Source organism: Mixophyes fleayi, chromosome 11 (genome assembly GCF_038048845.1).
Source record: "Mixophyes fleayi isolate aMixFle1 chromosome 11, aMixFle1.hap1, whole genome shotgun sequence".
NCBI lineage: Eukaryota > Metazoa > Chordata > Amphibia > Anura > Limnodynastidae > Mixophyes > Mixophyes fleayi.
Window position 1 is genome coordinate 6,935,611 of NC_134412.1, and position 21,771 is coordinate 6,957,381.

The following is a 21,771-nucleotide window of genomic DNA, read 5'->3' on the forward strand; positions in this document are numbered from 1 at the left end:
AAATACATTCATATAAACAAAATAAATTGCAATGGTTCTTCCGGTCACCCAAAAACTACTATTGCACTGTGGATAATTGCATAAATAAACAGTTTTTAAAACCAATATATCAATTAAAAAGGCACAACAGCGTTGGTGTATATGTGATGGATGCACATTCCAAATAACCACAAACATCTAGACATGAGGAAATACCAAATTTTGTGTATCCATATATATAGGTGCACCTATATTCCATTAATTAGTACTCATGCGGTTCCTCTAAAATGTCCAGCAAGAAATTAGAATGTCTAGTATAGACAGTTTAAACAGAAATAATCCTGATCACTGAGCGTGCGGTGAGGATCCTAAAATATCCAAATTGTAGTTTTAGGGAGTAAGTTATAGTCACTATTGGAAGGATAGCAATCCACAAAGTCTAATATTAGAAGCACTTCCTTACCAGAGTCATAGAATAGAAGATATATCATACAATCTGTGCCTCCTTAGTTGTTCCGTGAACTTTGACTAGTAAGTGTTGCCAAAAAAGATTCCTCCAGAGACTCGTGCTCCGATGTTGTGTTCCTATTAATCTACATCTGGTTATGAAAACCCTGTAGCGCTTGCTGATGGTCGAAATTCGATTACTCATACAGCGCTGGCTAAATCCCAGTGAACTTGATAGCTGTATTCATGCAGCGCTTACCAGGGATCTTTAATTAGCTGCTCCCGTAGCTAACAGTGAAGCTGAAATAGGGACCTCATGCAAACGGATTGGAAATGTTAATTCCTTGAGCAACCAAACACAATGAACATCCGATCACAAAGAGACTTGTGTCTGTGACTTCTCTGGTGGCAATGAAACGCGTTAGTTTGGTTTCACAAGTCTCTTTGTGATCGGATGTTTATTGTCTGTTAGGATTCTCCCAATGCCTCTTTCCAAGTGAATTGGAGATAATTATTATTATTATTATTATTATTATCTTTGACTTATAAAGCACCACCAAGGGTTGCAGCGCCGTACATTACATATACAGAAAACAGAGAACCAAGACACAACATGATGCAAAAATATATACAATATGAGATAACATTAGTTAGTTCTGCAACATGCAGATTCTAGTACAATAGAACAAAATTTGAAAGAAAAAACTTATTTGGACTATAAGAAATAATAAAATACAGATAAAGCCTTACCTTGTCGTTTTTTCCTTGTGTCTGGGCCCCTTACGCCTGTACCTCCCTGATGGCGGCCCTGACCTTACCCATATGTGTATAAGGGACCTGTTGTACGATATTATTCATTATCTATAGAAGGGACTCTCCCAGCAGTCTTAGACAAGGAAAGGGGGGTATTGACGTTTCTGGAGCATGTCCACATGTACCTCTGAACTGTCCCACTTTTGGACCACAAATGTTTCTGTGTAATTTTCCACCCACCATCCAGGTTCTCAATCTATGAACAGAATCATAGAAGTGCTGGTGGGGGGTGAGTTCTCCCAAACTGTGAGGGTACCTGTCATGTCACCCCCACAGCTGTGCTAGTTGGGTGGAGGGGAATGTGTGGGGGGAAAAAAATAGATTCATTTATCTTATAACTCTAACAATGATTACAGGACATATATCTCCTTCAAAGGAAACAAAACACATACTTAACATAACTGTTATGTCGCACATTGAACAAACATTGCTGCTGTGTGGTTAACTTGTGTTGTTAACTTGTGTTGATAAAGGAGGAGGTACCGACTTCTCTGCCATAAATAGACTTTCTGTACTGTTGATGACTTAAGTCATTGCCCGAAATGAAAAGAGAACAGAACGTCTGGACCTCACGTCTGTTATCTATGTAAGTACAAGTGTCCTCAAGGATACAATGCATCTAGTTCTAGCAACTTGTTACTTTGTATCTCTTCCTGCTTCTGTTTATATAACAACCTGCAGCACCTGTAGCAGTAACGTTATTTCAGACATTGTTATCTCTCTGCTTATAACATAGATGATAATAATATAGTATAAGACGCTGAGGAATAATCCTGGTGGTATAAGGAACCGGGGTGTGAGCTCAGAAAAGGTGCTGGAGGGGGGAACATGGAAGATTTACTTTGCATGAAATGCTGATATGTACCAGTGCTGCCAAGTTATTACATGCAGAGGATGCATAAATGTTATAAGTGTTAGTGGGACGAAAACTGTTAAAACAAGTTGTTCTACTAAAGTCTTTGGATGAATTGCGGGGTCCCCAAAAAATGTTGGAGGGTCCAGTTGGCCAGATCAGCAAAATTTCTACTGTTTAGATTGTTTGACATAGTAAAATATGGATTTATTTTATGCAGCTGCAGCAATGGCAGAATATTACCTACTGGTAACTATGCTCCAATACAGTCTATTTATGTATCTTAAATCTGCAGAGAGATACAACGTGTGAAGTTGATGTGTGGGTGATGGGACTATGAAAGAAAGATACAGGGAAAGCAATGTTGATATTCTCTGGATGCGCTGTAATCCTCAACCATGTGACCAGTGTAATGCACCCAGAATTGTAACAAAGTGACAAAGGTTAAGGGGCACATTTATCAATATTCACATAAAGTGAAAAGTAGTTTTCAATCCTTATCGCAATGATAAGGATTGAACTACTTCTCACATTTATGTACAGCCCTGCACAGAAACAGCAGTTCCAAAAAACTGCTGTTTCAGTGATAAAAAAAATCATACTTACCCCCCTCTTCGGAAGCGCTGTCTTCGGGTCTTCTCTTCACTCTTCAATTGCGCATGTCCAGTTCCAAGAACTGGACATGCGCACACAGATCCCCTCTCTGTCTCTGCAACGATAGTTGCAGAGAGAGAGCGCTGAGTGACAGGGAGGGATCATGTGATCCCTCCACACATGCGCTGTCCACACATGCGCTGTTGAATGGTGACTGCTCCCAAAAACGAAGAGGAATGCAAAGCAGCAGATATCCATGATATCTGCTGCGATGCCCCCTTAATAAATTTGCGGAGGACACTGTGGGACATTAATGACCCGTTAAAAGCACTATCGTGCTTTATTAAATATGCCCCGAAATCATTTCTAGGTTAGGAACACACTGGAGAAATTCCTTTTAGTGTGTACCTGGTAATAAACCTAACAACAATAACCCTCACACCGTTTTACAAGTCGTCATTGTGTCAGCTGAAGTTATTTAAGTAAATACGAGTGTTTAGGGAGATGAGATCACACAGACACAGAATGTAAGTTTCCCTGAGCAGGAAGCCGGTTTAACACGTTACATTCTGGAGAGCAACTTTCGAGAATGGATAAAAAAAAGTCACTGTCACTCACCGGACCGTGAGTGCCTCTTCCCGGACATTTAGGAACCGTGGTCGTCCTCCATCCTGAGGGTCTGCGCATGCGCAGCCCTTTCCTACCCTTCAGTGTATGTCCCTTTAACTTAATTGGCAGATCAGGCAACACTCCCTATATTAAGCACCTGTGGTCAACACCACGTTGCCTGATCTTGGAGTCTCATTCCCCATGAGTCTCTGAAGGTGTTTCCTCGTTTGTTCAGCGCTGCTGATTCCTGTGGTTTCCAAACCACTTCTACCTCTGTGGTTTCCAAACCACTGCTACTACTGTGGTTCCCATACCACTTCTACCATCAATTGTATCATCGTGACTGTTAGCTGATTCCTATCCGCTGCCTCCGTGCACTACAGTCTCCTAAGCCACTTCAACTCTATCTCATATCATTGTGACTGTTTGCTGATTCCTATTCGCTGCCTCCGTGCACTTCAGCCACTCTCCACATCTACTCACCTGTTTATCATCAAGACTGTGAGCTGATTCCTATCCGCTGCCTCCGTGCACTACAGCCTCCAGCTTGCAACTCGTCTGTGTTCCAACATCGTGACTGTTAGCTGATTCCTATCCGCTGCCTCTGTGCACTACAGTCTCCAGCGTACAACTCGTCTGTGTTTCATCATCGTGACTGTTAGCTGATTCCTATCCGCTGCCCCTGTGCACTGCAGTCTTCATCTCATCTCTCCCGTGTTTCCTCGAGACTGCTGCTATTATTGCCATCCGCTACTCTCCGTGATCAACAGCTCCTGGTCTACTCTGCTCACCCGTGTTCCATCGCTATTTGCACCTGCTGGTTGCTACTGGTTACCTCCGGGGATCCGCAGAGTCCTGCTGCTGCTGCCAGCGTTAATCGTCCATCTACTGCTGATCCGCTCTCCACGCCTTCCTGTGTTCCGCTGGTCTCTACCCGCCTGTCAGCATTGGATTCGTGTCTCATCCGCTATCCTGCTGCTAGATCATCACCATTCTCCTGGGTCCTCTAAGAGTCCAGTTCCGCGTTCTACCGATTCCTGTGGATTCGTGTCCCTGTTGGTTTACTTACCTGTGCGCTGCACCTACTAGACCTGCTTCATCTATCCAGGGACTTCTCATCCTGCCGGCCTCCTGCCGCTCAGGTATCGCTGCACTCCTGTCTGACTGCCTGCTTCTGAACCACGGTATGCATACTTCTCATTGACTGTGCTGGTGTATTGCATACCTTGCTGGACTGAGTTTGTTCTCCTCTGGAGTTTACTATCCGCTGAGACTATTACCATCATTGACTGTACTATCTTGTGCCGGATTACTTCAAGAGACTTTCCATATTTGCAGTGCTGTTCAGTCATTCATATATATATATCTATATTGTGCATATTACTGTGGATCGTGTTAAGGTGCCGTGTTTACCCTGTGTTGCAGTCTCTCCCCGTGCACCTCCTCACATATATATTCAGTGGTACAACTTGCTAGTAGCAGACCACTGATCCCTGTTTCCAGTATCACCTGTTCCAGTATCCTCTCACCTAGCAGTGGTACAACTTGCTATCGCAGACCACTGACTCCCCGGATACCTCCACTTGGATTCCATTCCTTCACCCAGACAGCGGTACAATTTGTTATCCGCAGACCGCTGACTCTCATCACTTCCTCGTTTCTGTTGGACACTCCTCCTCACTATAGCAGTGGTACAACTTGCTATCGCAGACCACTGACTACCTTCACGTGTCCTTGTCCATACAGTTCCTCGTGTACTATTACCTCCATATTACCAGTGTTGCTAGTCATAGACTTTCCTGAGCATCTCATCATCTGCTATTTACTGTTCCGTGATCACCCTGCTACCAGAGTACCCTATTACCACCTATATTGCTCTGGTAAGCCTACCACCTGGTGATCCCTGGGTAAAGACTCCTAGTGCCCGTGACAGTAAGATCAGGCCATGACAGACCCAGATACGGAACCTACCGCCAAAGAGATGCTGCAGCATCTGGTCAGCCGTGTGGAGCAACAGGATGCCCGCCAACAGCTGTTACTTCAGTGTTATCAATCATTAACCTCCCAAGGAACATCTGGACAGACTGTGACAGCCACTACTGAGGCTCCTGTGCTTTCCTCCGTTTCCCCAGTACCATCCCAGGTGTCTACAGCTTCCACGCTTCACCTGCCTACTCCGTCAAAGTACGATGGGGACCCCAAAACTTGTAGGGGTTTCCTTCAGTCCATTTTGAGCTCCAACCTCAAAATTTTTCTACCCATCGTTCCAGAGTGGCCTATCTTATCTCTTTGTTTTCTGGACAAGCCCTGGCTTGGGCCTCCCCTCTGTGGGAGAGAAACGACCCAATATTGCAAGATAGTGCCAAATTCATTTCTACATTCCGAAGTGTGTTCGATGAACCAGGTCGTGTGACCTCCGCTGCTTCCAGCATCCTCCGTTTGCGACAAGGATCTCATACAGTAGGCCAGTACGTCATTCAATTTAGGATTTTAGCCTCTGAACTTCAGTGGAACACTGAAGCCCTAGTTGCCGCCTTCTGGCAGGGGCTCTCCGATAAAATTAAAGATGCACTGACTACCCAGGAGCTTCCTTCGTCACTTGAAGATCTGATCTCTCTTTGCCATCGTGATATGAGATTTCGTGAAAGAGAGGCTGAGAGAACAACTTCTGCTAAAGCACCTCTTCGTTCAAACCCTCAATTTCGTCCTGTTTCACCCTCTGTGATTCCCATGGAGATAGGACGTTCCAAATTATCTTCAGAGGAGAGGAAACGAAGGGTCAAGAATAGACTCTGTATCTATTGTGCTGATTCCACTCATATGCTCAACTCTTGCCCTAAGAGATCGGGAAATGCCAGGCCCTAACTAGTTCTGGAGAGGTGAAGTTAGGGTCCCTGGAGTCCTCTCCATCTTCTATGAAATCTAAAGTCTGCGCTTTTGATGTTACGATTTCCTTTGCTACCAAAACCTTTGAGTCACAGGCATTGATTGATTCCGGAGCAGCAGGAAATTTTATTTCCAAATCATTAGTGCATCAATGGTCTCTACCAGTAATTACGTTAAGAACACCCATTACTGTGACGGCTATAGATGGATCACGTCTCATCAACGGTCTCATCACCCAGAGTACGTCTCCAGTAACACTTCAGATTGGTGCCCTGCACCATGAAGAAATATCGTTTTTAATCCTTCCAGTTACGACAAGTCCGATTGTCTTAGGCCTTCCATGGCTTCAGTGTCACTCTCCCCAGATTGACTGGCGCACTCCTCAAGTTACGTCTTGGGGGTCTGAATGTTACCATCGGTGCCTTTCCCAAGTTATTCCTCTCAAAGTACAGCAATCTTCCATTTCATCTTCCTCACCGGGACTCCCTCCTCAGTATGCTTCATTTACTGATGTGTTTGATAAAGCTCAGTCTGAACGTCTTCCTCCTCATCGTTCTTGGGATTGTCCGATCGACCTTCTACCTGGCAAGACTCCTCCCAGGGGCCGGGTCTATCCACTCTCGTTACCTGAAACTCAAGCCACATCTGAGTACATACAGGAGAACCTCCAGCGTGGGTTTATTCGACCTTCCACCTCTCCCGCTGGAGCTGGTTTCTTCTTCGTCAAAAAGAAGGATGGATCATTACGCCCTTGCATAGATTTTCGTGGACTCAATGCCATTACTATCAAGAATCGGTATCCCATTCCGTTGATCACTGAGTTATTCGATCGCATCAAGGGAGCCCGTATCTTCACTAAGTTGGATCTTCGTGGTGCCTACAATTTAATTAGAATTCGTTCCGGTGACGAATGGAAGACAGCGTTCAACACCAGAGACGGGCATTACGAATATCTGGTAATGCCTTTCGGGCTGTGTAATGCCCCCGCTGTTTTCCAAGGCTTCATCAATGAGATCTTTCGGGACTTATTATATGTATGTGTCGTCGTCTACCTGGACGACATATTGATCTTCTCACAGGACCTGCCTTCTCATCACCAACATGTGGCAGAAGTCCTCTCCAGGCTACGGAAAAACTCATTGTTCTGTAAATTAGAAAAATGTTCATTCGAATTGCCCCAGATTCCATTCTTGGGGTATATAGTTTCCGGAGTTGGCCTGAAGATGGATCCAGACAAGGTGAATGCTGTACTACATTGGCCCCAGCCAACTACTCTTCGTGCTATCCAGCGTTTTTTAGGTTTTGCCAATTACTATAGACGCTTCATTCAAGACTTCTCTTCCATTGCATCCCCTATTGTGGCCCTGACTCGGAAAGGGGCTAATCCTAAGCAATGGTCATCTAAGGCTCTCCAAGCCTTTCAAATTCTCAAAGAGTCCTTCTCCTCGGCTTCAATTCTTCGACAGCCTGATGTGACACTTCCCTTCTTCCTAGAAGTAGATGCCTCTAATGTGGGCCTGGGAGCCATTCTCTCCCAACGCTCCGAACAGCAAAAATTCCATCCTTGTGCCTTCTATTCTCGGGGTCTTCTGCCCGCAGAGAAGAATTATACTATCGGGGACAAGGAGTTACTGGCTATCAAAGCTGCATTAGAGGAATGGAGATACTTATTGGAAGGAGCTCGCCATCCGGTGACGATCTTCACGGATCATAAGAACTTGTCATATCTCCAGTCTGCCCAATGCTTGAACCCTCGTCAAGCAAGATGGTCTCTTTTCTTTTCCCGTTTTGAATTAATTATAACCTTCAAACCAGCTGCCAAGAACAAAAAAGCTGACGCTCTGTCTAGAGCTTTTGTGACGTCCTCTGATGTAGAAGAGGTTTCCAACCATACTATTCTAGACCCCAAATGTATCTCACTGGCTGCTTCCTCCACCAAAATGCTACCATTTGGGAAGACCCTTGTGCCTCCTACTCTAAGGAGGAAAATTCTTTCGTGGTTCCATGCCTCCCGTTTTTCTGGACACGCCGGTGAACACAAGACCTTTGAGATTCTCTCTCGAAATTACTGGTGGCCTTCAATGAGGAGAGACGTCAAAGAGTTCATTGCTTCCTGCGAGTTATGTTCCCAGTTAAAATCCTCCCGCAGAACTCCAGCAGGGTTGCTGCGACCACTACCCATTCCGTCCAAACCATGGACCCATATTAGTATGGATTTCGTTACTGATTTACCACCTAGTAAGAATCATAATACTATTTGGGTGGTGGTGGACAGATTTTCGAAGATGGCTCATTTCGTCCCTCTGTCTGGTTTGCCTTCCTCGTCTATTCTGGCTGAACATTTCATTAAAGAGATCTTCCGTATCCATGGATGTCCGTTGGAGATTGTGTCTGATAGAGGAGTACAATTCGTTTCCAAATTCTGGCGAGCCCTTTGTAAAACCTTGGGCATACGATTAGCACTCTCATCTTCTTACCATCCGCAATCTAACGGACAAACTGAACGAGTCAATCAAGATCTTGAGACTTTTATAAGGATGTTCTCTTCAGCCAATCAAGACAACTGGGTAGAATTGCTTCCCTGGGCTGAATTCGCCCATAACAACATGTACCATGAGTCATCATCCAAAACTCCATTTTTTGTGGTCTACGGTCACCATCCGTCTTTTCCGGAATTTCCTGCCCTCCCGCCCACCCAAGTTCCTGCTGTGGTGACTGTTTGTCAGACCTTCAAAAATATCTGGTCTCAGGTCAAAACCTGTTTAAAGAAGACATCTAACAAATATAAGTCTTTTGCAGATAAAAAGAGGTGGGCTATTCCACCACTAAAAATTGGAGATCGTGTCTGGTTATCTACCAAAAATATTCGTTTGAAGGTCCCATCTATGAAATTCGCCCCTCGTTTTATTGGTCCATATAGGATCATTCAAATAATCAATCCAGTATGTGTTAAACTTCTTCTTCCTAAGAATCTTCGGATTTCCAATGCCTTTCATGTGTCTTTACTCAAACCTCTTATCATCAACCGTTTCTCAACTCCTCCCTCAGCTCCGCAGCCAGTTCAAGTTCACCAGGAGGAGGATTTCGAGATTACTGAGGTATTGGATGCAAAAATTTCGCGAGGAGTCCTCCGTTTCCTCGTTCATTGGAAGGGCTTTGGTCCTGAGGAGCGTTCTTGGATCAAAGCTGAAGATCTTAATGCTCCTGCCCTTTTGAAGAAGTTTTATTCCAAAAATCCGGACAAGCCCGGTTCCAGGCGTTCTGTGCCCACCTTTAAAAGGGGGGGTACTGTCACTCACCGGACCGTGAGTGCCTCTTCCCGGACATTTAGGAACCGTGGTCGTCCTCCATCCTGAGGGTCTGCGCATGCGCAGCCCTTTCCTACCCTTCAGTGTATGTCCCTTTAACTTAATTGGCAGATCAGGCAACACTCCCTATATTAAGCACCTGTGGTCAACACCACGTTGCCTGATCTTGGAGTCTCATTCCCCATGAGTCTCTGAAGGTGTTTCCTCGTTTGTTCAGCGCTGCTGATTCCTGTGGTTTCCAAACCACTTCTACCTCTGTGGTTTCCAAACCACTGCTACTACTGTGGTTCCCATACCACTTCTACCATCAATTGTATCATCGTGACTGTTAGCTGATTCCTATCCGCTGCCTCCGTGCACTACAGTCTCCTAAGCCACTTCAACTCTATCTCATATCATTGTGACTGTTTGCTGATTCCTATTCGCTGCCTCCGTGCACTTCAGCCACTCTCCACATCTACTCACCTGTTTATCATCAAGACTGTGAGCTGATTCCTATCCGCTGCCTCCGTGCACTTCCGCCACTCTCCACATCTACTCACCTGTTCATCATCAAGACTGTGAGCTGATTCCTATCCGCTGCCTCCGTGCACTACAGCCTCCAGCTTGCAACTCGTCTGTGTTCCAACATCGTGACTGTTAGCTGATTCCTATCCGCTGCCTCTGTGCACTACAGTCTCCAGCGTACAACTCGTCTGTGTTTCATCATCGTGACTGTTAGCTGATTCCTATCCGCTGCCCCTGTGCACTGCAGTCTTCATCTCATCTCTCCCGTGTTTCCTCGAGACTGCTGCTATTATTGCCATCCGCTACTCTCCGTGATCAACAGCTCCTGGTCTACTCTGCTCACCCGTGTTCCATCGCTATTTGCACCTGCTGGTTGCTACTGGTTACCTCCGGGGATCCGCAGAGTCCTGCTGCTGCTGCCAGCGTTAATCGTCCATCTACTGCTGATCCGCTCTCCACGCCTTCCTGTGTTCCGCTGGTCTCTACCCGCCTGTCAACATTGGATTCGTGTCTCATCCGCTATCCTGCTGCTAGATCATCACCATTCTCCTGGGTCCTCTAAGAGTCCAGTTCCGCGTTCTACCGATTCCTGTGGATTCGTGTCCCTGTTGGTTTACTTACCTGTGCGCTGCACCTACTAGACCTGCTTCATCTATCCAGGGACTTCTCATCCTGCCGGCCTCCTGCCGCTCAGGTATCGCTGCACTCCTGTCTGACTGCCTGCTTCTGAACCACGGTATGCATACTTCTCATTGACTGTGCTGGTGTATTGCATACCTTGCTGGACTGAGTTTGTTCTCCTCTGGAGTTTACTATCCGCTGAGACTATTACCATCATTGACTGTACTATCTTGTGCCGGATTACTTCAAGAGACTTTCCATATTTGCAGTGCTGTTCAGTCATTCATATATATATATATCTATATTGTGCATATTACTGTGGATCGTGTTAAGGTGCCGTGTTTACCCTGTGTTGCAGTCTCTCCCCGTGCACCTCCTCACATATATATTCAGTGGTACAACTTGCTAGTAGCAGACCACTGATCCCTGTTTCCAGTATCACCTGTTCCAGTATCCTCTCACCTAGCAGTGGTACAACTTGCTATCGCAGACCACTGACTCCCCGGATACCTCCACTTGGATTCCATTCCTTCACCCAGACAGCGGTACAACTTGCTATCCGCAGACCGCTGACTCTCATCACTTCCTCGTTTCTGTTGGACACTCCTCCTCACTATAGCAGTGGTACAACTTGCTATCGCAGACCACTGACTACCTTCACGTGTCCTTGTCCATACAGTTCCTCGTGTACTATTACCTCCATATTACCAGTGTTGCTAGTCATAGACTTTCCTGAGCATCTCATCATCTGCTATTTACTGTTCCGTGATCACCCTGCTACCAGAGTACCCTATTACCACCTATATTGCTCTGGTAAGCCTACCACCTGGTGATCCCTGGGTAAAGACTCCTAGTGCCCGTGACAGTCACACAGACAAGATACAAAGAGATCAGTGTTAAATGAATGTCTAAAGATTATTTCGCAAACTAAGTTAATTAAAGCCTCTTCTGAAAAAAGTTTGAAATATTTCACAACTTTATGTAAAGGCTGCTTTGATGTAGAGGGAAGGACACAACTACAGATAGACAGCTGTTGGATTTATCTTATATAATGTAACCAGCAAATGTGACCCCAGGCTCATCCAGCCCATGGCAGTCTAGAGTATGCCATAGAGTACATTTATTTATTTATTTTTTAAACAGGGTTTTTTTTAGTGAATCTCTGTATTATTATTTTAATTATTATTATTATTATTATAATTATTATTTTTTTTATTCTTTTTATTATTCTTTGTATTATTATTATTATTATTATTATTATTATTATTATTTTTGTTTTAAATATATTTTTAGCATATTTTCAACTCCATGCTCCCAGTTCACTGCGCATGTGTGACCTGTCAAAGTCGTGCACTGCCTGCACAGATGCACCAAGATTGTCTGGTGAAGCAGTAAGAGGTGGTGGTGTTGACCACAAGTAGGAGAGGAGGGTACATGTGGGGCATAAGTAACTGAAGATGAAGTATGTGGCCCAATGAGAGAGTGATCCGATAATATTCGGTTATGGCTAGAAGTCAGGTCAGTGGATGACCACTGTTGACCTACAGTATGTGTGCGTCCATCCATGTGATCAGCTGCGGCACCAAATGGACACATCGGATCTGTGTCTGACCATCAATAGTTGGGCAACGTGTGTAGAGAATGGGGTGAGGGTGGAAGAGAAAGATATAACAGTGAGGGGAGGTGAAAACTCAACAGCAATTTATTTAGTTTTGAAATCTTTTTGAAATGTTGGACGAAGAGTGGAGGAAAGTCACCTTGGGGAGTCCAATGATTTTACTGGGGCCACCAAACCATCTTCAGTAGATCCCATGACACTAGGACTAATTGCTGTGTGGTTAATAACATTATTCCTTCTATAGCAGAAGAAGCCCAGACTGACATTGTGGGATTAGCAGAAAAGCCCACAGGGGGTGAGATAAGAGACGAGAGGAAACAGAGAAGGAAAAGTTAGAATGTCCAGTGAGAAAAACGAAGAGAGTTTGTATCTTCTCCATCAAATTGCCCCAAAACCCAACAAAACGCTCCTTCTCTCCTATTGTCAGTGATGTCTGAATGATATGCTCCTTGTGTAGCTGATGATATTCTTAATTAAGGGAGTCAGTTGCTTGGTGTCCTATAGTTTTGCAATATTTAAATGAGTTTCATATGATTACGAGTGTGCTTGTTAATTGAGCAACAATGCTAATCAATATTGTTTATCAATTATTTATAGATCATCAGATTCTCTGTGGTATATTCCACTGATATTGGGTCAATAATCCTATTTATCACTTTGCATCAAAATATATTTCATTATAGATATATTATATTCTTTATGCTCAATGTTGTTCAAGTTAGTAAATATAGAATTTGACTTCTTTTCTGCAGATATCTTCTCCAAATTGTGTGTGGGCGTCGCATGGTTTGTTATCCTGACTGGTGCACCACAAGGTAAATTAACCTCCCTGTCACCTCTACCATGTATATAAATAGATGCCACATGGATGGTCAATGGTGTACATGCATCTGTACCTAGATTTTTGTGAATCTTAGACTTGCTTCCTGTACAGGCAGAATGGAAGCACAAGAATAAGCTGAGTATAGTAAGGGGGTGATGATGTCAGGGCAGGATGCCCATTGGAGATGCAACATAATTAGACTCCTCAGATATGCCACCTATGGGTACAGCTAGTACAAAACTACACCATGATGATGATGATGACCATGACCTATGTAGCTGCTTCTGTGTGTTGTCCTCTCCATCTGACATTATTTCTATCAGCTGCCACCTCGGCTTCTCCTCCTCGACTCAGGGACTGTCACCTTTCTGCCACCAGGTGGGCGCACCCGTTGGCTAGCAATGGGATGCAATCATAGTTTTCTTTAGCCGGTTTGCATACTCTCTACTCTTCTGTCGGCGATCAGTGACGTCACTTTCAATTTACTTCTTCCTATATAAGGCACACTCTGACACCCATGAGGTGCCAGATTATTGGGACTCCAACACTTCAGTTATCCTGTCTCCATCACGGCCGGATTAAGGGAATGGAGAAGCCCCCGGGCTAAGGGGATTTCCATTCCCCCCCGTGAGTCCTCCCCCCCCCCCTCCACCGAGAGCTTACCTATTTCCGTTCTTCTGTCCATGTATGCTTCCGAGGCGCGTCATAAGCTCCTTACTGAGGAGATCTCTTGAGAGTGAGACTATGGGGCATATTCAATTAGGTTTCCAGTCCGTGTTAACGCGCCGGAATGGGCCGCAAAGTCAATCCAAAGTACAGCAATAACTTGGATTTTCGTGTGCACCTCATAGGGTCGCGTAGGAAAATCAGCGTTATTGCGGTACCATATTACCATCAATACTGCGCACTTTCCGCTGTAACGCGCGTTACTACGGACCTGAAACCTAATTGAATATGCCCCTATGAGTCATAGTCCTACTCTCACGAGATCTCCTCAGTAAGGAGATTACTGGGGGCCGCAGCAGCGCTACAGTGACAGCAGGCAGCTAACAGCAAATGTTATGCTGTTAACTGCCTGCTGTCACTGCCATCCTCCTTGACAAGTTGAGAGCCAGACCTGGGGGCAGGGACGCTCCCGACCCGATGAATGCCGGTGGGCCGTCCAGATGCGAGAGGCCCCTGGATTCTAGCCCAGTTAGACCTCCGATTAATCCGGCCCTGGTCTCCACTGATTCATAGGCTTTGACCTTGGCTCTTTTGGTTTCTGATTCTGCTCCATTGTCTTCTTGGCTCCAACACTGCTTGTCCTGACAATTCTCTTGACATGCGATTTGGTTTCATCCTGACTCTCCGGCTTGACCTTGGCTTCTTCCTGACTACCCTTTGGTTTCTGAATTTACTCAGTTTGACTTCTTGGTACTGACTTGGTTTGTCTGATCATTTTGTTCACTAGTAGTAGTAATGTCCAATAATATGCCTCTAGAACGCATGTGACAGCAGCAATGATAGGCCAATAGTAGTTGCCCAGTACCAGAATGCCTGGTAATATTAGCTACTGCAGGAGTTCATACTCCTTAGTACCAGAGCCGGATTTACACCTCATGGGGCCCTAGGCAAGATATCGGTTTGGGCCCCCCCCCTCACACACACACAGTGGCCCCTCACACACACACAGTGGCCCCTCACACACACACATAATACACGCACGCAGAGGCCTCTCACACACGCATAATACACGCACGCAGTGGGGACACACACACGCATAATACACGGACGCAGTGGGGGGACACACACACGCATAATACACGGACGCAGTGGGGACACACACACATAATACACGGACGCAGTGGGGACACACACACAATACATGGACACAGTGGGGACACACACACACACAATACCAGGACGCAGTGGGGACAAACACGCACAATACCAGGACGCAGTGGGGACACACGCGCACAATACCAGGACGCAGTGGGGACACACATGCACAATACCAGGACGCATGTGGCCCCTCCCCCGACTCGCGGCACCCGACCCCCCTCCCCCGACCCCCCTCCCCCAATTCGCGGCACCCCCCCCCCGCACGAGTAGCGGGAGGGCGGGGGTGTGCCGCGAGTCGGGGGAGGGGCCCCACGAGAGCTGCTAGGCCCTAGGCAGGTGCCTACGTTGCCTAGCGGTAAATCCGGCCCTGCTTAATACACTGAAATAAACACATACCTAGGGGTAAATGTATCAATGCCCGGATTCTTCAACTCCGGCTAGATCGGCGTCTTCAGCGCTTAAATTTAAAGCGGCGCTGCCTTGTAAAGGGAAACATCCCTTTACAAGGCAGCACCGCTTTAAATTTAAGCGCTGTAGACGCCGATCTCGCCGGAGTTGAAGAATCCGGGCATTGATACATTTACTCCTAGTGTCAAAACCAGAGGAAAACAAGCTTGGTATATCCCATTGTATATGATACCAGCTGCATGACAATAAGCCCGCACTCGGTATATCCCATATTGTATACGGTACTATCTGCATGGCAATATAAATGCCCATATATGTGTACAAAACAAAAAGACAGTTGTCAGCTCTTATCCTTTACACTGCATATCTGTGTGTATCTAGCATTTTGAAAACATGAGGTATTAGTTCATACTTTGATCAGAACATTTAAGCCTGCATCCCAGCTTCAACTGTCAACTGTCTTTTTGCTTTGTATCTGGTGTCAAGTCTAATATACAGAGCCATTTCTTCTGGCAAGTATAATAAACTGAGCCATATCTAGTGAAAACTTTAATATGCCTACATTTTTCTCGACTAATATGCAGAACCTTCTCTGGGGCTAAATAAAAGACTTCCCATTAAACTTTCTCTTCTGGGTCTTATCAATATCACCATTTCCTGTCCTGCACTGAACTATAGCAAACTATTAGAGTTCAGTGTAGCACAGAAAGCCAAACTGTTAACAGACAGGGATGGAACTGGCTGTTAGTTGGTTTTATAGCACCAACAGATTCCGTAGCGCTTTACAATTGGGAACATACAGTAACGTACAAAACTAGGTAATACAGACAGAGAGGCAAGTGGGCCCTGCTCACAAGCTGACAATGTATGGGACAATGGGTGTTTGATACATGAGGGTAAGTGCTACATATTATATATATTATATTATATATTGGTCCAGCCAGATTGCATATAGTGGTCTATATGATCTAGTCACACAGCAATGTTGGTCAGAGGGTTGTTGTCTTGAGTTAGCTGTGTAGAGGGTGGTAATAGGGTAACCTAGGGAGATTAAGATGCTGGTTGAGGAATATTATAAGCTTGTCTGAAGAGGTGGGTTTTCAGAGAAAGCTTTAAGATTTGAAGACTAGAGGAAAGTCTTACTGTGCGAGGGAGAGAATTCCACAAAGTGGGTGCAGCCCGAAAAAAATCCTGTAACCGGGAATGGGAGGATGTGATGACAGTGGAAGATAGACGCAGATCTTGTGCAGAACGGAGGTGTCGAGTAGGGAGATATTTTGAGACAAGTGAGGAGATGTATGTCGGTGCAATTTTATTGACGGCCTTGTATGTCAGAAGAATTTTATATTGGATTTGTTGAAAAACAGGCAACCAGGTAGAGACTGACAGAGTGGCTCAGCGTAGGAAGAACGGTTTGCAGGGAAAATCAATCTAGCCGCTGCGTGCAAAATAGATTGTAGGGGTTTGAGTCTGTTTTGGGGAAGACCAGTAAGGAGGGTTTAATGCTGCCACCTCAGCATCTAAACAGCTTGCCTCATGGTAGATGCTCTCCTGACATTGTGCAGAAGTGCCAATCTGTACTAAACCCATGACAGAAAAAAATTCCCCAGCACACCACTGTTAACCAGTAAAAGAGCACCAGCACTTCCCATCAGCTACTGGTCCTTTCTGCATTGTTTGTTTGAGAGGCATGTTGGTATCAGTAGCTGATGGGGAATGCTGGTGCTGTATTGTCATTTGAAGGGTTTTTGGGGTACCTCTTGGTAAGTTTGCTCTCATTTTAAAAACACAGATATGTATGACCCAAAAATAGGGACTCTCACTGTTTAAAGTTAGGACCAACCTATTATCAGAAGCGCCTTGACGGGTTGGGTGGCTTACCATACATTTGCAAGTGAGAATTCTGCATTTTTATGTACAAGTAGAAATGGCAGCTCCTTTACTGGCTATAGCAGTGTGCTGGGGGATTTTACTGTGTGTTTGTTCCTTTCAGGATAAACCCACCATTTCAGGCACCTGCTATGAAGCTATAAGTTCATTGAATAACAGCCAACCAGTTTGATTGTGCAGGTTAAACAATGAACTTACCTGACTCATTGGTTGTTATTGTTCTAGTGTAGACCTTCTCGCACTGTTGGCTTCTACACATACTCTACGCATGGTCACATAGTTCCTGCATAGCAATGCATCAATCAGGGGCTATCATTGGATTTTTAAGGGGGGTCTCCAACATTGCTTATGACTGAATATTCATATTGCATATACCGTATGTATGTATGACATGATATATATATATATATTTATTATTATTATTATATTGCAGCCACTGGGTTACCGGCTACGACAGGACAATGGCAGGCTCACACCTTTGCTCCAAGTTCCAGTCTCTTTAATGTCCACCTGGTTGTAATGAAAGACCTGGATATTCTCTGTGACATCCCACCAACAAACGCCACACATTCTGTGGTCTACGAGGACAAGCAATCTGTGGTCTTTTTGATTAATAGCACCTTTCTTCTTCTGGTGACAACTCTTCAAAACGCTCAATTCTTCCTTGAATATGGACACATGAAGACTAAAGAATCTCATTTTGCAGGTACAGGACAATCTCACACCTCAAATTAGGTTATTGTGTGTTAGCGTCAAACTCTAGAATCCAGTTGTGCATAATTCTCCCTAGCAAAGTAGTTACGTCTCCCCAACACTTAGAGAAATGTTGGTGCAATCCGGGGGGTTGGACAAGCAGACAGTTTCATTAATTCTGAATGTTTTGACAGACATTGTCTCCTGACAGCCTAATGGTGCTAATAGTAAATATTCAACTTTTTATCTACAGTTTTATCAGAAATTAATGGAGAGAGACAGGGTATAAGCCGCACAGACTAATAATGTAGTAATACTCCAAAACACTAATAGAGGTACCCACTAATGAATGAAAAGAACAATGAGGTTGGTGCTATCCTGGTTACTGATGTTCACATGCTCCAAATCACCCATCCCTTCCCATCCCCCAGGAACCAGAAGGCCTCAGAGAGGGAAAAAGGGTCTTCAGGTCCTACTTCGCCGAAGCTAGGGAGGGCCCCTTGACATCCCCATAGTCCGTAGCCAAAAGGCCTCCTAGGAGGCAAGGGTCTTCTGGCCCATCTCTGCCGCAAGGCTCAGGCCGGTTCTTCAGCTCCCCCCCCTACCCTGAAGGAGAGAGCCTCTGATGACTTGAGGAGAGGGTTTCCTATAAGGGTCTTTACCCAAACCCCATAAACCAAAACGTGCCACACCTGACAAAGAACAATTGTTTTATTTCATGAGATGTTATTTATGTCAGCAATAGTGTCAGGATTCGAACCCAGGGCTTCTGCCTCCGTGGACTGCTGCTCTGCTGACAGAGCTATTCTGTCTGCTGGACAGTTCTTTGTCTTCATTCAGTGTTCTAGATCAGTTCCAGTGATCTCCTGGTCTTCCAGCATGCCTTAGCTCCACCCCTTGACTTCCTATAAAAGCCTGGCCAGTTCCTGTCTCCAGTGCCTGATTATTGTGCTCTGTGCCTGTGATCTAGCTCCTGCTCCTGTTGCTGTTCCTGTCTACCTGCTTATACTACACGTGTACCGACCTTGGCTTGCCCTCCACTACACTTCTGCCTCAACCTTTGAACCGCTACGCCTCTCTGTGTACCGAATCAGGCTTGTTTGACCTTTCTTCCATCTCATCTCCTGTTAGCCAGCCTTCCTCCCTGCCACTGGGCTCCTATCCAGTCTCCGGACCGTGACAAATAGGTAGCATCAACAAGTTTAGGGATTGCAGATATTTTTGTAATTTATGAAATAAAAATTGTATCTTCGTCATTTTCCATAAGTGCACCCAATTTAATGACCGTCTTTCTCTCCTTTGTTTATCAATTCAGGAAATTACCCCATATCCTGTAGTAGTTCTCACATCCTCTCATTCCCTAAAATAAAACTTAATAAGCACCTATTGGCTCCAGTGACCTCATACCCGCTTGAGATCGGAGGTAGCGCAGTAGCGTCTGTTGAGCGCTGCCTGTTCTATTTACTCATATTCACAGCAAGTGCATGCAAGGGGCAGAGTGGGGTTTTCTCCATGGACCTCTGTCCACGAGTCCTGGTTACACAGCGCACGTCAAACACAGATCACATTTGTCATGCAGTGATAATGATGTTTTCTTAACGCCACCGGGTAACCAGCCTAAGGGATTAGAAAAGTGGATAACATATTAGCAAAACATCTCATTATCAGCGGGAGGATATGAGTTTAAGAGAAACTGACTTGACGTTGCCTTTAAAATCAAAATATCTGATTGTGTTACAAAGTATCATTGATGTGGCTCTCACCCGCCTAAGTATAACTTTGTACAATTTATTTCTAGGCTCATTCAATGATTCCAGGGAAGCTCTTGAACACTTTATTGGTAAGACTGACACTCCTCAGTTTCTGGGGCATCCTAGTTCGAGACTGGTGCTGATACCTGGACTGTCACTGGTACTGATTCTCTTGCTGCTGTATTGTGGATTATACATTTTGGGCCTCATTCATTAGCAATCAGATCTTATCTTTCCTCATCTTACGTTGCACTGAGTACTTTAAGCAGAAACGGGGAAAGATAAGAGGTTCGCAATTCAATAATGGAAGCAAAGTGGAAAAACACACCCACCTTCAGTCCTTTACGCAACGGAATATAATATGCAACGGATCTTAAGCAAATAACTCACTTAAAAGTTACGCAATGTAGACTTCCTCTACGTTGAGCTAAGAAATGGATACGTCACGCCAAATGTGGGAGGTCCGACGAGTTTGTTTACAAATGTTAAAACGCAATGCAGTGTATTTATGCAGGACAGTTGTAACCTCATTGTTCCTTTTGACGTTTACATGTTTTGTGAACCTTGAACCAATGACCTTGGAGTGCTTTTAAGGATCTACATCCACACACCTTCTCACTCTGCTACATGAAAGAAAGATCGTATGATGGGTTTGTTTGTGTTTGAGTTGAACAGGGCACATGTCCCTGCAAATGCATGTAAATCGCTAGCATAAATAAATATGCATAATTAATCTTTAAAATTTATGCTGCTCTAAAATGATGTCCTGAACGTAAAAAAAAATGCCTAGCGTACTGTTCCATAATCAACACATATATAGTACAGTATATACAACGTCCACACAGAGAAAGGGTGAGCGTCAGGATTAGAACTCATTACTCCATTTTTGGAAGGTGGATTAGCTAACCACTAAGGCATCGTTCTTTTGGAAAAAAGAGTCAGAAAATATACTAGTAGGCTAATTAGCTGCTATCAAATTGAAGTGTGCGTGCGTGCGTGCGTGCGTGTGTGTGTGTGTTAGGGAATTTAGATTGTAAGCTCCAATGGGGCAGGGACTGATGTGAGTGCATTCTCTGTACAGCGCTTTGGAATTAGTGGCGATATATAAATAAATGATGATGATGATGAAAAGCTCAACAATACAGCATGCGTGCTACAGATGAAAGTGCTTGTTAATAGTACTCTTAATTATTAATCAAAAATATATGCCAATTATGATCCTCACAGGTACCTTAGTGGTTAGCACTTTGGTCTCACAAAAGTGGCATCATGAGTTCGAATACCAAGCATGGCTGTAACATCTGTGTGCAGCTTGTGGCCTTTGTTCATTAATGAAAGAAACACCACAGTAACTTTGCCCAAACCAGCTTTTTTTTTTACTTTGTCGTTTAGAAGTGATCTACTACACGCTCGACCACAATGACAAATCTGTCCTCATATCTTACATGTATTTCCAACTCAAATGCAAATTTCTTAGGGCAAGTTGCTTTTTTTCTTGCTGACAATGTTAATGTATTAAGTTTCCAAAAGGATGATGGCCACAGGTCACATACACATTATTATATGCATGCTGACATTTATTACTAGGAATGGCCTAAGAGGGGGTGTGTTGATTTGGAGGGGACAGGCTCCTTGCAGTTAAATGCCACATTGACTGCAAACCTTGTTTTTTTGTCATCTACGGCTTATAGGTTATGGGCCTGATTCATTAAGGATCTTAACTTGAGAAACTTCTTATTTCAGTCTCCTGGACAAAACCATGTCACAATGCAAGGGGTGCAAATTAGTATTCTGTTTTGCACATAAGTTAAATACTGACTGTTTTTTCATGTAGCACACAAATACTTGATAGCTTATTTGTACACTGAAATTTAAAGTTGATATTTGTGTGCTACATGAAAAAACAGTCAGTATTTAACTTATGTGGAAAACAAAATCTAATTTGCACCCCTTGCATTGTAACATGGTTTTGTCCAGGAGACTGAAATAAGGATCCTCTTCATTTAAGATCCTTAATGAATCAGGCCTTATGTTATGTATATCCTATTTATCATAGTAAAGGAAGAGAAGAGAAGAGAAGAAAAATAGTCCTATCGCACAAGTGGAGGAGAGCAATAACCCACTATTGTATGTATATATATATATAT

At 44.4% G+C, this 21,771-nt stretch overlaps 1 long non-coding RNA gene across 2 annotated transcripts; it reads left to right on the forward strand.

Annotated features, from left to right (window-relative positions):
• The first annotated feature begins 1,778 nt into the window (after window positions 1-1,778).
• On the forward strand, window positions 1,779-21,421 carry LOC142107839 (uncharacterized). 2 transcript variants are annotated; one of them, XR_012680021.1, is made up of 4 exons: window positions 1,779-1,825; window positions 12,988-13,050; window positions 17,614-17,886; window positions 19,672-21,421. It is a non-coding gene; the product is annotated as an uncharacterized LOC142107839 (long non-coding RNA). The 2 variants fall into 2 exon arrangements; XR_012680022.1 differs by lacking the exon at window positions 19,672-21,421 and adding an exon at window positions 18,844-19,192.
• Window positions 21,422-21,771: the final 350 nt, after the last annotated feature.